Source organism: Gigantopelta aegis, unplaced genomic scaffold (assembly GCF_016097555.1).
Source record: "Gigantopelta aegis isolate Gae_Host unplaced genomic scaffold, Gae_host_genome ctg2894_pilon_pilon, whole genome shotgun sequence".
In the NCBI taxonomy this organism is placed as follows: Eukaryota; Metazoa; Mollusca; class Gastropoda; order Neomphalida; family Peltospiridae; genus Gigantopelta; species Gigantopelta aegis.
Window position 1 is genome coordinate 30842 of NW_024533084.1, and position 15320 is coordinate 46161.

A 15320-nucleotide genomic window follows, 5' to 3' on the forward strand; every position below is an offset into this window, starting at 1 on the left:
AACATTTGTATATTATAGTATTTTAAAATAAAACTTAAATCATTTCATGTCTAAGTATTCATTTTAAAATTATCAATGTTGGTAATTTAATTTGACAACTGAACTATTTAAAGTTTTACATTAGGTACATTAAAAATTGTATACCTCATTAGCAAAGTTTATATTGGCTTGTTTTTGGTGAGCTGAGTTCTCTCTCTCACCTTCCAAATCACCACTGTTCTGCAGATTCCAATAGAGAGTATCCTGTAGAAGAGATCACAGTACATGATTTATGTCCACACAACATAACATAGTACTGATACAATACAATTCACTGAACATTACATTATACATTATATGTAATTGATTAATAAGTTATGACGTATATCTAAACAATAGTGTGATCATTACTAATGCTTTGTGTCCTATCTTTAAAGTTAGTATGATCAACTTTCTTTTTGATTAAATATCACATTTACTTACAACTTTCACTGCTTTCCAAGTTACCAGCATCTCCTGACTTACTCAATAATTTGACAATGTCGTCATTAAATCCCAGTAGGCAGCTTGTAGGGGAGTTCTGCCATACTAAATAATAAGAAAGACACAATTGTAATCAAAACATATATTAAATATTTAACAATATTCAGTGCAAAAACTACCTGATAGAAACAATAATAACAACAACTCTCCATAATTATGCAATATGGCATTTAAAAGCTGTACTGATGTATTATAATTGTAACCATAGCTGACAGTGGTATACAAGAAATCATCTTATGTCAATTTTCTAATTGGTGTCAAGTTAACTTCCATTGTATAAACATCAATAATATTCAGTACATGTACATGTCAGTATTTACATAACTTAACACTGTACAATACATGATATGTCACTGACCTTGTCTGGAACATCTACTTGAACACCATGATCTATATAATACTTGTACTATTTTAATAAAACCACAGTAACATGCTATGTGTTAATGGAGTTATGCCATCCTAAACAACATATAATATTATTGTCACATACTAGTACAAAATACTATGTATATAGGAAAGTATTACTAAGTGATATTACTACTACGACAATTCACTCTCTGTTAGAGGAAAGTTCTTATCTTCATGACATGTAGAAAATGATAAGGCAGATTGTCAGTGTAATAACTTCTTAATCTGTTATTTAACAAATTGACTGTGATAGTAAGTCATAACTATAACATTGATATTTGCCATTATCCATAGACATACTTAATTTTGATAAATCATGTATTAGTCTTATGTTATAAAGAAGTCAGTTTGACTCCGACCTTAGACTATCTATGACATTATTTGTGTACAAATTAACATGTTTCATTGTTATCTAGCTGTGAAATTATGTAATTGTTTGTCTGTTTGTCAGTATTTTTTTACAAAATCTATAAAACTACAGGGATTTCCTTATGATAAGTTGAAAATATGCATTTTACCAGGCAGATCAAGTTTTCATGAACTATCAAGGATGAGCTAATTAAAGAATTGCTCACAGAGGACCTGAACTCTCATAAAAATAAAAACAATAGCACAACATAACTCTTGAAGATGCAGGAGAAACAAATGAGATGCTAAGGGAGTCTTGGTTCGAAATGTAAGGAAATGCCCAGTGTTGTTTTTGCAAGAAATGGGACAAATACTGTTGTTTTTGTAAGAAATGGGCCACATATGCTAGATGTCCTCAAAGACCTATCTATAATGAAAAAGGTTAAAGCTAGACCTCTCCTGGTCCAATATGGTTAATGTGGCTGTTGTTCCTACTGTACCAGTAGATGTCCTTGATGTGAATGACTTTCAAGTTTACCAATATAGACAATACTACTAGTGGTATTAGCTCAGGCTCAAAAGCTGCAAATGGAAAGTGCTTGGATTAGACATCAGGAAGACACAAGTAGAAAAGGAGTGGAAGCTGACAGGACAATGACAGTTCTCTAGAGGATGCAAACTCCTGAAAATGAAATTATCTCAATTTATAATTCTATAGGTACTGATGCTTAACAGTAATCTGACATCTCATTAGGGAGAATCAGGATGCTGGCATCAAAGTCAAAATCATGCCAGCTGAACTCAGAGTAAATAGACGTCAATGGGGATAACATGTGCCAGTGGAAAAAGTCTTTCGACAATGGGCTGGCATGACCAGTTGATCACTGGAGAATAGATCTCTTTCTTTAATCTTCTTGGAATGCCACTGCTGATAAAGGAAGTTGTTAACAATTTCCTTTATCTATCTATATCTTCCTCATCACTGGTGATGCAAGAAGAGCAAAGAAAGAGATCTACATTCCTGTGATCAACTAGTCATGTCAACCCAATGTCCAAACATAATGTCCCCATTTGACTATTCTATGCAAGATAGAATCTTCAGTAGGTACTATTCCAAGACGAGACAAGTTATTGTCATAGCTGCCAAGTCTGCCAGAAATACCAAAAAAGAAGACTTAAAGCACATACACTTCTAATGCTTTTACTTAATACTCCCTTCCAGTGAATTGTCATAGCATTGAGGGTCATCTTCCTTATAGTAAAATGTAACAGTAACATCCACATCGTATGAGAAAAGGTAAAATGAATGAAGTAATGTAATGGTTAATGGAATTGATTATAATTCATTACAGTTTTATAGTCATAGTAATTAAGTAATAAATATCGATCAAATATTGCAACAACAATTATTTTAATTGTACTTGATTACATTAACTTAGCAATTGTACTTAACTACAGTTACATCAATTACATGGAAATCCCACCCTCAATTATCAATATAATATTATATATTAATACTCATGTTAATTGTTAAACTTTGTTTCCTAGAGTTAAGACCCTTTTATTTAGCATTATTCCAATGTCATTTATTACATCATTTACAATGTTCTATTTTATTAAAAAACCTTAACAACAATGACTTTCTTGAAACTTGACTCCATTATATGTAATTGTATATTTATTGCCATGTAATTATATGTACATTTCCTATACTCTGTCTGAGTTTGAGAAGAGCCGCTATTAAAAAAGGTGTTTCATGAATGGAATGTAAGATGAGGTATTTTCTCTCCTATTGCATGCAATTAAAGCACTGAAGTTCATTTTATTTTTAATCATTATTGTTCACATGCATGTCTTATGAACACTCAACGTTTTCAGTTGTGTTCATGAAGATGCCAAAGGGAAAGAGACTAATGTCACAAAGTAGGATGTTGCACAATGTCTATGACTATTTCGAGGAAAACTCAGTATCAGGTGTACATGGACTCAAGGATCTCTAAAACAAACGTCTGATGCCACAGTACTTTCATGTACCAGCATCAAGAGGCTACTTTTAGGCAATATTCAGTCTTGCTTCTTTGTAATTTTTTTTTCAGAACCTTTGAGGCTTTATAGCCGCCTTAAATCACAAAAGACAAGACCTGGTTACTATTTAATAATAATTAGTTGTTATAATAGAACATCTGTTTATATATCAGAATTGTTTTGAATTGCTCACATGACAGATGACTGACTTTCAAGGTGTGAAAATGTTATTCGTTAAATCCTTGAAGGTGAAACCTTTGAAGTATGTCAAAAGTATGCCATTGAAAATGTGTGGAGTTTCATAGTTTGCTACTATATCATAACACTAGAGAGCCAAATTTTACATATAAAATGCATGTATGCAAGCTGAATTGATTTGTGTCAAGTGCCATGTGAATAAGCAAACTTATTTATATGTCTGGGTGGCTCTTCTCAACTCGGACAGAGTTTAATAGTTAATTGATTACTCTTGAAGTAATCTAATGATAATGATAATAATAATATATAATGATCACTTTAATGAAACTTGAATACATTGAAACTATAATGGATACATCATTGATGTATAAAGGTAATATGACAGGATATGAGATAGTTCATAAATCAGTAGTATCACAAAGACATAATGATAACTTAGCTTTTCTCGACGTGAACAGTCTTCAACTAAATAGTATATAATTATTGTAAATTGTACATATTCTATTATATACAATGACAGTATAACCGTTTAATATTACAGTGATAATTACAATTGCAGCGATATTCTGATACTACAAACAATAGTTTTATTATGATAGTCATATGTAACAATATAAATATAACTGAATGTACTTATCATGTAATATAACTACATGTACCAGAATAATCTATAATATATAACATTATCTACAAATACTCACCTCATCCTGTATATTGGGGGTCTGCACCAACACTAAGTAAATAACTGATAACATTATTATGTCTATTAGAAGCAGCAAATGTAACATAGTTCGGCCATTCTAATTAAGGATAAAGATAACATAAATATAACCACATTGTATTAAACCTACACATGTCTCTTACATAATAAATATCATTTGTAGATATCAAGTTCGTATAATATAGTCACATCATTTACAATGTAGCATCATTTTGGATAATATGTTAACCCTGTACTACAAACCTGGTATTATTATTACTATGAATATTGTTTATAACTATCTACAGTGGAATCTCCAAATAGTGGATACCATAGGAAACAAGTCCTTGAATCCTGGCACATTAACAACAAATGCCCTTCCATCAACCGTGAAAAGGGCCTTCTCCCTGGTACGTACCTCACATTACGGTCCATATGCATGTAAAGCAGCCCACCCATGCTGTACATGCCGAGACGTAGAACATCAAAGCACTGCATACGTAGCAGCCCACCCATGCAACACGTGCAGGAATGCAGAGTGTTTTTGTATTTTTGAACTTTGTACCTTAGCGTGTAGTATAAATAGAACCTTTTTACTTTTACTTTCTCATTATTTAAGCCACTGACGAAGATAGTCGCTCTGACTATCGAAACATTTGGCGGTAATACATTTTTTGTTTGGTGAAATAAATGAATATTGAAAACAATAGTAACATAATAAAGTGGCCACTGTATAATGAATGGATAAAACTTGTAACAATAAACTTAGTCTTTTAGACTTTTAGTCATGAGATCTTGTTTTAGTTTTACCAATATAAAGTCCTACATTTTGTGGGTGTGGTCACATGGAGAGATATCATGTGAATTGGGCACTTATTAATTCATGTAAAGTTTGTTGTCTTATTAAACAATATCTATATGTCAGTAATTATTATATGAATGACATGTACTTACTTTATCTATAGCATTAACAAGAACGGAATAAACACTTAAGACATTCTTTATTACAAAAAGATCACCATTAAAAGCTGCATCACAAAGAGACTTTCTCATAATATAAAGAGAGAGAAGACACATTATACATCAAATAACTTATAGTAGTATATTTTTAGAACTATATTAGAGATATATATTACTAGACAACATTGATGATATGTAATCAATACCATGTATTCATGTATATAATGTACATGTACTTTACTCATAGTCTACTCCTGTTTATCTACTAATATTTAACTGATAATAACATGTACTAATATAATACAAGTTTACTTGAACATCATGTAACATTATGTAGACAGTGATAATAATTAAATAAAAACATTGTAAGGTTAATAACATTATTATTATATTAGTTTGATTAGTAAGGAAGCCTATATAATTAAGACTATTTCTATGTCATGATATTATTAATTCTTTGGGTGTCATTCAAAGTGTCTCTCACTTACAATACCTTAGACTACATATTAATTTCTATATATATTATTGCTCTATTATTCTATGTAACTATTAAAGGTATCTAATAGTATCATTCATTGTCTCTACACTAATAGACTCTAAATATCACAATGTATTAAACAACCACTAATAGTTTAATATATACACTACTTTTTATCATACACGTCAATCTGTGAACTCAATCATATTAACATTGAAGTATATACTATCATTATATAACAGTATATCTACTAAGTCAATGAAGTTAGTGACTGTATTACTAGATCACTCTATAGTCATATGTGACCTAATTTGCGAAAAGGGACCACTTCTGTCAAAAGTGAAATTCATTATGGACAAAAAAAGGGCTGATTTTAATATTATAACGAATTCGATTAAACTAAAAGACGAAAAGAATAGCTATAGTACGTAACAGTCATTTTGAAGCAACTATAAAGCTCTTTTTAGCTTAGCGTGCGGAGATGCTTGCATTCTTAGGATAAGTTGAATACGACAAATCACGGAGTATGATACTATTAACACAATAGATATACATGTGTGTGTATAGTGCAGTCACTTACCAAATTAGTAGATAGTCCAGCCATTATCCTGTACTACTAATGTCACTTGCTCTCTCATAACAACTCCAAATATGTTAATTAATTACAGTAACAGGAAATTCTTTATGAAATGGTATGTGTCAAAATTACTTCATCATAAAAGTCAATTTATTAATTATTATAATATGTCCATTATTGTTCTAATAGTTAGTACAGTAGATCAGGAAACTTTCCTGTTACAAAAGTTTCATGTAAAAAATTTAAGTGTTTAAAAAAATTTCAAACATAAGAGGAGTGTACGAAATTTATTAACCCTATTATTTCAATGTGTAATATGTTTCGTGTAATTTATTTTTCGTACATTGTCCAATGTTCAATTTTTTTTTAACAATGAAACATTCCTGATCTACGGTATGTTCATTATCTTCTCAATATCAAGTCATCATATCATTTGATGTCTGAGATCATATAATGTCAATATCTACAAATAAAAACATTTACATTATAAATAATAAAGTATATAATTACTAGTAATATAATACTAGACTAGTTTATCATATTAATATAATAGAGAGGAACTGACAATGATATAGTTAGTGTTTTCTATTAATACATTATAATGGACATAGATATTACTACCTTATGTCTCATATTAATATGATAAGTATAATTTTAATAATATCTTGTTAATAACTTATATGATATATTGATTTATATTATGTCACTTACTTTTCCTTTAACTTGTCCATAATATAATATATTGAGTTATAATGTAATCTCTAGTCTAAGGAGAGAGAGATCAGTACTATACATGTACTAAGTACATATATCTAAAGTACATTTATCTATATAACATGTATATGTACTCTGTTTATATAAAGTACTTTATAAGTATCTGTTTATATGTTAGTGGTTTATGGTGCGTTTTAAATAAGTGATTTATCATAACTCTATCTACACATTAAATAAATTCGTCATATTAGGAAGTCACTGTGACTCATGTTCTAGATCATTTCAAGCTCTTGTTTTAACAAGTTCTAATCTCTATTATGGACATTTAAAGGATCTCATTTGATCTTTAAGAACTTAAAAGTATTAGGGCCAATATCCTCTTATTCAGTTATATATTATGGGTAAATTAGTCATGTGGAGGTCAATAATGTAAATTTATTCTGTTTAATGAGAGCATTTACTATTACTCATATCGTATATTTTTCTTATAACTTGTCATGATATAGTATTGAGCTATAATGTACTCATTAGTGTGAGGACTCAATACTATACCCAAAAATGAAGACAAAGTATATGTATAATATGTGATACTAGTAATAATATATGTAACACACTTAATATCTCAGGTTTATATGGTCATACTATAAACTAATCACTGTATTTAATTAGTTCAGAAGACATACCAAGTTCAATGTTATATAACACTACAAAGACATTGATATTAGAAGTACTAGTTTCCTCCTAACACTATAGAATTAGGACATTATTAGAAGATGTAAAAAATATGATATATGGATTCAAGTATACAGTATATTACAAGTATAACTACAAACTCATAATATAGAGATACTTACATGATGCCACTGTTATAATGACCTCTATTATAAAGTAAACTCATTACAGTGACACTATGTACTATCATATAGTGAGTAATTTTTGGTAGGACAAAATAGTGACAAGTAAATATGAAATAGACTTTGACAATCTATCTACAACTACTAGGATATTACAAGAGGTTTGTCTATAGTCTATACACATTTCTATTGGTTCCTTTAACAATGCAAATATATTTCATTCCAAGTTGTCCCTTATTCAAAGTTACCTTAGTCTGACATTGCCACCCCTTTGCTTAGAAAAGGAAGGGTATGGGGACAAGCGCACATAGGACACAGACAGCAAAATTGTAAGGATAACTTAAAATAAAATTCACTTTTTTGTTCTTGCTACTCAGTAGTATAGTATTATATTACAAATTCATAATGATAATAATATAAGAGGTTTGTCTATACTCTATACACATTTAGTAAGAGAGTGTAGTTTGTATGGTATCTTAATGTAAGAACAATAAAAAATGTGTCAAAATTTAGTGGATGAGACAACTTAGAGTCCTTCTTTAAGTGTGCTTGTACTAGCAAGTTACAATAGACTGGACTGTATTATTTTGATTACTGTCAGTAAACAGAGTTATAGCAAAGTAGATATGTTATACACATTCACTTTGATAACATCATGCAACATTAACTTTCTAATAATCCCTATAGTTAGAATCAGTGATTCTATAACTACAGTACAAATGTGTACTAACTTATCCTTCAACAACACACAACAGTGTGTTTCTATTGGTCCCTTTAACAATGCAAATATATTTCATTCCAAGTTGTCCCTTGTTCAAAGTTACCTTAGTCTGACATTGCCACCCCTTTGCTTAGAAAGGAAGGGTATGGGGACAAGCATATATAGGAGACAGACAACGAGAATGTGATATGAGTAGAGCATTCTTAGACCGTAATATGGTGTTAAGTGAAAGGAAAAGCTCTTAAGTACACAAGGCATTTCTGTAAGATTTATGTAAGCAGTAGGAGTCCTATATGAACTTTTATCCGGACCCTTCTTCTCTAACCAAAGGAGAGGCAATGCCAGACTAAAGTTATTCCACGTATTACCTAGATGTTATCATGCTACAGTCATAATGTACATATAAAGTACATATGAATGTATATATATATATATATATATATATTATATATATGTATATATAATATATATTATGTATAATATATATATAGTATTCATCATATACTTATTATAAAGTACTTTATAAAGGTATCTGTTTACATGTTAGTGGTCAAATAGGTGGTGTGATATAATGTTTGTGGTTACGGAGTATTTACTATATGATCTGAATACTTACAATTGACAGTATTGAATTACGAAGTCAGATCAGTTACTATCTTAGCTATCATTGTATAGAATTTATCTTAAGTACTAGGAAATAATATAAAATAATGATCAGTACATTTCACCTTAATATTTTAAACCAGTCAACTAATTAAATCATATAATTATACTTACCATTCACTTTGAAGATCATTTTATAAGAATGTACAATATTGACCACCTGTATTTCTGTATTGGAAACAACTAGTTCAATATGACTCTTAACATCTAATTATACAATAACAAAGAAATAATTTTTCTTCTTATATAAAAAAACTTACATTGATTCAGAGCTTGGAGCTCAAGGCAAGGGGTTTAACATCAGCTAGATTTATGTAAAAGATCTTTGATATAAAAAGTACTAAATTTTACTAATAATATACAGAAATCTACGGACTATTTCTTATTGAGATTTCTGATTTCAACAGTTTGAGCATATGACATTTGCACCTCATATTAGACTCCTCACTTAGACATTATGAGACTTCATTAGTTTTCAGCTTAAGAAATCATTTTAAAGGCATATTAGGTAGGTACTAAAAGTATTATGGATGAATTGAGTTACATTTATCAAGTATGTTGATCAGTTGTATAAACATTTGGAAATGATTCTACATTATTAATAAAGATATTGTTTGAAGTTGTTTTGTCCATCATTGTTGTTTATTTTACAATTTACACCGTCTTAATTTATGTAATTATATTATCTATAATGGATAATATATTTATTGAATCATTACTAAAGGAGCAGTGCCTTTTTATTTCATTTATTAGAGTATAGAATTGAGCCATGAAGACTATAATAGTTATTATCCTCTACGTACAATATGCTTTATACAAAAATGGTAAGACTTTTCATTGGAGAGTCCAGCTAAAGCAAGATCACTCTTTTGTAAAGGCATATCGTTCTTGTACCAAACTGTCATAATATGTAATATTGTTTATAGAAATGTGTTGATGATATAGATGTCTATACAATAAATAATTAATCGGGATATAACAGGGTTAGTCTAAGAGACTAGATTTAATAATTATGTGATTTTGATCTATAGTCTGATCATAATAAGAAGACTATAATTGAAAAATCATCTAATGATTGTTTTAGAAGATACTGATTAAATTGAAACAATGACTAGAACTATAAACATTACATAACTAGCAGTAATATCAGTGAAATACCAATAGAAATATAGAAGACCAAGCTTTGAGCATTGTCCATTCACACAAACTAATAATTCTCAGTTAGAGGATTAATGAAATTCATCAGTTACTACAAGCAGTGAATACACTTTCATTTCATTCATCACTCTTGAAACTCTTACACAACAATGTTAAAACAATGAAAACCTACAAACATAACCAATTACATGTATAACATATGGACCACATGATAATAGGACTGCACATGCATGCAGAAAAGAAATTAGTACTTATAGCATAATTTCTAAATACCAACACATAGTAAATCAATTTCCTTGTTCATTTGTGTGTGGGGGTGTGTACAGATATGTGTCATGATTCATAGGTCTACATATTTTGTTTACATGAACTTGAGAATGTATTGCCCAAGGGCCATAGACACGAAGGCAACCTCCTTTACAAATGCCATATTGACAGGTTTATATAACATATATTGACCAATGAACCATGATAATTATAATAATATGATATAATTTATCATGAGATTTATACTAACCTACTATTAATATAGCTCAGTAAAATAGCTGCTTGTTTCTTGTGGTCTCTTCTACAGAAAAGTTGTGTAGCTTAGAGATGATTTACCTTGTCAGGAAACTTTAATGGTTTCAGAATCATATGAGAATCCAAGTCACCATATTTGAACCTTTAACTCTTCATGGCCTAATATTCAATATTATGGTTTAGAGTTTAAGAAACTGAGTGAGTTATGTTCTTAATCTACAGTGAACACAATAATAACAGATGATGATAATAATTGATATAATGATATAGTAAGAATGTAATTATTGCATATAATGATATAGATAATGTTGAATAGAAAGTAGTACATTGAGTGTTTACTATTGAGAAGATTGTATAGTAAACAAGGACACAGACACAAACAACCTAAACATCTACTCTGTTATTGAAACAATATAGCTCTAACAAGTATTCATTAATTATTGTAACACAATTAGATCATACACATAGTTTGACATATATAATGATATACTCTGTTAGCTATATAGACAAGATACTCTTACAGTCTATGATATCATAATGGACAACTTTACATTCTATGATCAAAGATACAACAGAGAGAGATATATCAAAGACTTAGCAATCTTCAGAAGAACCTGATGAGATGACATTTCATGAAAATATGACAAACTTCAAAAAGCTTTGGGAGAGTAAAGAACACAAATTTATTGAATACTTTTAAGCTAATTATGTAGGATGTACTGGTTAGTTGAGTTGTCCAATACATGATTGATATAAAGTTTACTACAAATTATTGATTTATGATCAATGTACTTTAAACTATACTAACATGAAGAGACTGATAGCAATATGTACGTTGAAAGAATAACACTAACATAAATATATTTGATTAACTAATAAAAAACTTCATACAAACTTAAATTACCTTATCAATTTTGGTACCTATCACATGACTTCAAAATACGTTACAAAGATTATGAACAAAACATTTCTTTGTCAATAATTTTTACAGCATATTTTGGTAGTCACACCTCCAAAATTTAATTTTTAGTAAAATGTTATTAACGTGTTGGAACTTGGAGGACTGTTATGATGTCATGATCTCACGTATCTCTTCTAAGGGTATCTCTTCATACTAATATCATCTATCAAAGAACTCTTTAATATGTTATGTTTATTAGACATGGTCCATTAAAGATGAAGCTCAAACGACAAGTCCGAAATGGTCAACTACAACTAAAGACATTGTCTTACAAACTATGATTGTAAAACCTTGGAAACGAAATTCTGGTCAACTGAAATGTTGTAAAGTTCATTTGAGTACTAGTAAAGTGATGAAGTATATGTATAATATATATATAATGTTTAAAATACTGAATTGATAGACAAATAGATGGACAGATGGATGAATGTATGGACAAATGCATTAATAGCTGGAGGAATGATGAATAGTTTGATGAATAGATGAAGGAATAGATGAATAAATAGACTAACTTTAAGACATGAATAACTTAAATGACAGACTGGTATAGAATGGATAAATTAATTAATAAATACTACAAAGTGTTCTTATAAGAATCTTTTCAGTGAAGATGAATACACTGACTGCTTTGGAATCTGAGAATATGATGTGTGTGACTAATCTCTATGGCAACCACCTTGTCGCTTTCACATGTGTATTCCTGTCATAGTGAGTTCACTTGGAATCATATTTGTATAGATCAGCTATAATTGCTTTAGAGTAAGTGTCAATTCATTTTTATCCTCCCTTTTATTCATCCATACTCTTATCTATTCATTCATTTATTCATCCATCATTTTTATCTATTAATCCATATCTATCCATTTACTCTCTTCAGTTGATAAAATGTCTGAATTTCCTTCTTGAGAGGAACAGAAGACCATAAAGATTTTGTCATCTCTTAATCAATTTCCGTACCTCAAGAATTATGTGAAGCAGTATCAAGACATAGAGTATGTAATACTTTGTATTATAAGGTAATGTTTATCACATTATAGAGAGTTATCTAAATTAATTCTGAAGATGAGTTTTTTAATAATAGAACAATCAATGAATACTTGTCTATGAGCTCATCTAACATGACGATGAGACCATTACAATGTCCCTAATACAGAGAACGTTCTCTTGACATCTCTCTTTGATCATAACTCATGTCCCTCAGATATTGTAACTAAATATATATATCCTAGTATCTGTGTACTATCTCTAAGATGGTGCTAAACATTGCATATTCAATTTTGTCCATTAGCCCATCCATACCTCATAAAGCAAAAAGTCCTGAAAAATCTTTTAATCATTTGTATTTTCTTCATTTGTTATTTTTTCATCTCAGTTTAAAAATTCACAATGGTTGGATGCTTTTCCTCCATATCAATGATCGTTCAAACTGTTAGACTCTATATTTCATGATATCATTATTGTGGACATGAGTCTCCTGGAGATGTTAGATGTTAGTAGATGTAAGTTAGAATATAATTTTATATATTGAGATATATATAATTTGTTTAGGACTATTTGATCTTTGATAAACTATTAATTCACTCTCTCATATTATATCAATTTACTAAATATTATTGAAGGTATGATGAATGATAGTTAGAATGATCCAAGAAAAAGATGGAAGAATAGATGAATCGATTACATAATTTTTATTAATATTCTATTGTTTTGCAATGTACATGTAACATGTATAGGGACTGATACTTCTGGTATTGTCTCAAGATATTGGAATTAATTGAGTTCTTTTATCACATTAACCATATCTAGATACATATGATGATACCTTGCTGTCCGTGAAGTAGTGGGAGAAGCTCATGTTCTGGCTAATGGGGGTGGCATTGGTAAATTCATTTATTCTGTACAAGACCACAGTTGCAAAATAGAAAGTATACAATAAGAATGAAATGTATGTAGGACCATCCCTGATCCATGATAGGTTGTGTTGTTGAATATATTAGAATTACAAAAGATAAGTCGGCATTCACAACTACCTCTCCATATGCTGAAAATAATTGTGTTCAAAGTGCAATTTTCAATTATTACCTCTGATTCATCATTACTTACATAGCTCTGCAGTAATGCCATAACCTGCTCCAAATGTGCAGTAATAGTTATGAGTGCTACATTTCATGCTTTGCCATAGGTCCTAATACTATACTCATTATTTAAAGAATAGTGACCAGTATTGGCAGGAATAAAACGAAGTTTTGCCCCGATATTGCCACTGTTATTGTAGAACTCAACAGAGTCAATCTTAAACTATTGTGTATGAGTGTATATGCTTTTAAGGATATACTCAACCATAAAAAATTGAAATTTGATCTATTTTTTATTCCTATTACAACCTTGAAGATTTAATCCAAATGTAAAATTTGATTGCATAATATCAACGCTGTATATTGTTTCATTTAGTGGATTTAGTCATTGTACTGTATATACACATTGCCACCAAAACAATCAGAACATGTCTCAAGAGGTTGATTTTTTGCAAATAAACAATTTGCATTTTTAGCAATCAAAAGCATTTTCAGATGGAGGGCCAAAACTAAACATTTTTGGACTGATACCCATTCCAACGTGAATATTATATATGTTTAACAAGAGTAAGCTAACATTAGTTTGTCAATAACTGGCCATTGTAAAATGCTCCCCAGTTTTGCTGTTGTTAACGATCTCAATGCAACATCACTACTACTAGTAATTTGTACACCGCCTCTGTCGTAATCACTATACACCTTAATTATTACTGAGGTAGATTGCATAACTGTCTCATGGAAGCCTTGTTCTATACGACCCAGTCCTGGTAGATTTACATTACTTACATCACCTGATCTCCAATGATCTTGTAGAGTATGAGTTCCCTCTAGGAAGAAGAATATTGTATCATCATGAAGTAGATGGATGTCATCATATATAGGAAGGTTGTGAGAATGTAGGTGAGTGGACGACAAAGTTCTCCATTAAGAAGCTGCAGAGACATAATACCTCAGCACAGTAACATATCACTACTGTATATATACTGTATTACTGATGTTTAATATAGATATGAACACCAACTCATGCTGGCAATATTTAGTGATTGCTTAATATCCAACTTGCCTAAAAAAGTAAACATGTTGGAAATAGTCATAATATCAATGATTACATTACTTAATTGTTAAAAGAGGTACACTAGCAGCACAATACCAGTGAAACAAATGGTTATAATCATAGATTATGCCAGCTACAAGTTTCATGTGATAGTTATGATAGTAACATCATGTGTTGTAGTAGTCCCATTTAGTGTGTAATCATTACACCCACTTGCTATAGTTTTGAAACAACATGTGTGGATGTATCAAAATAAAGACAGCTTTTTAGATCATGTCAGAATGAAACTGTCAGATATACATGGTTTGTTTTGTGTTAGTAAAAGGGCAATCTTTCTCTATTAAGGCCATTTAGACCATAGCAGCAACAAGGAAAGCTGATC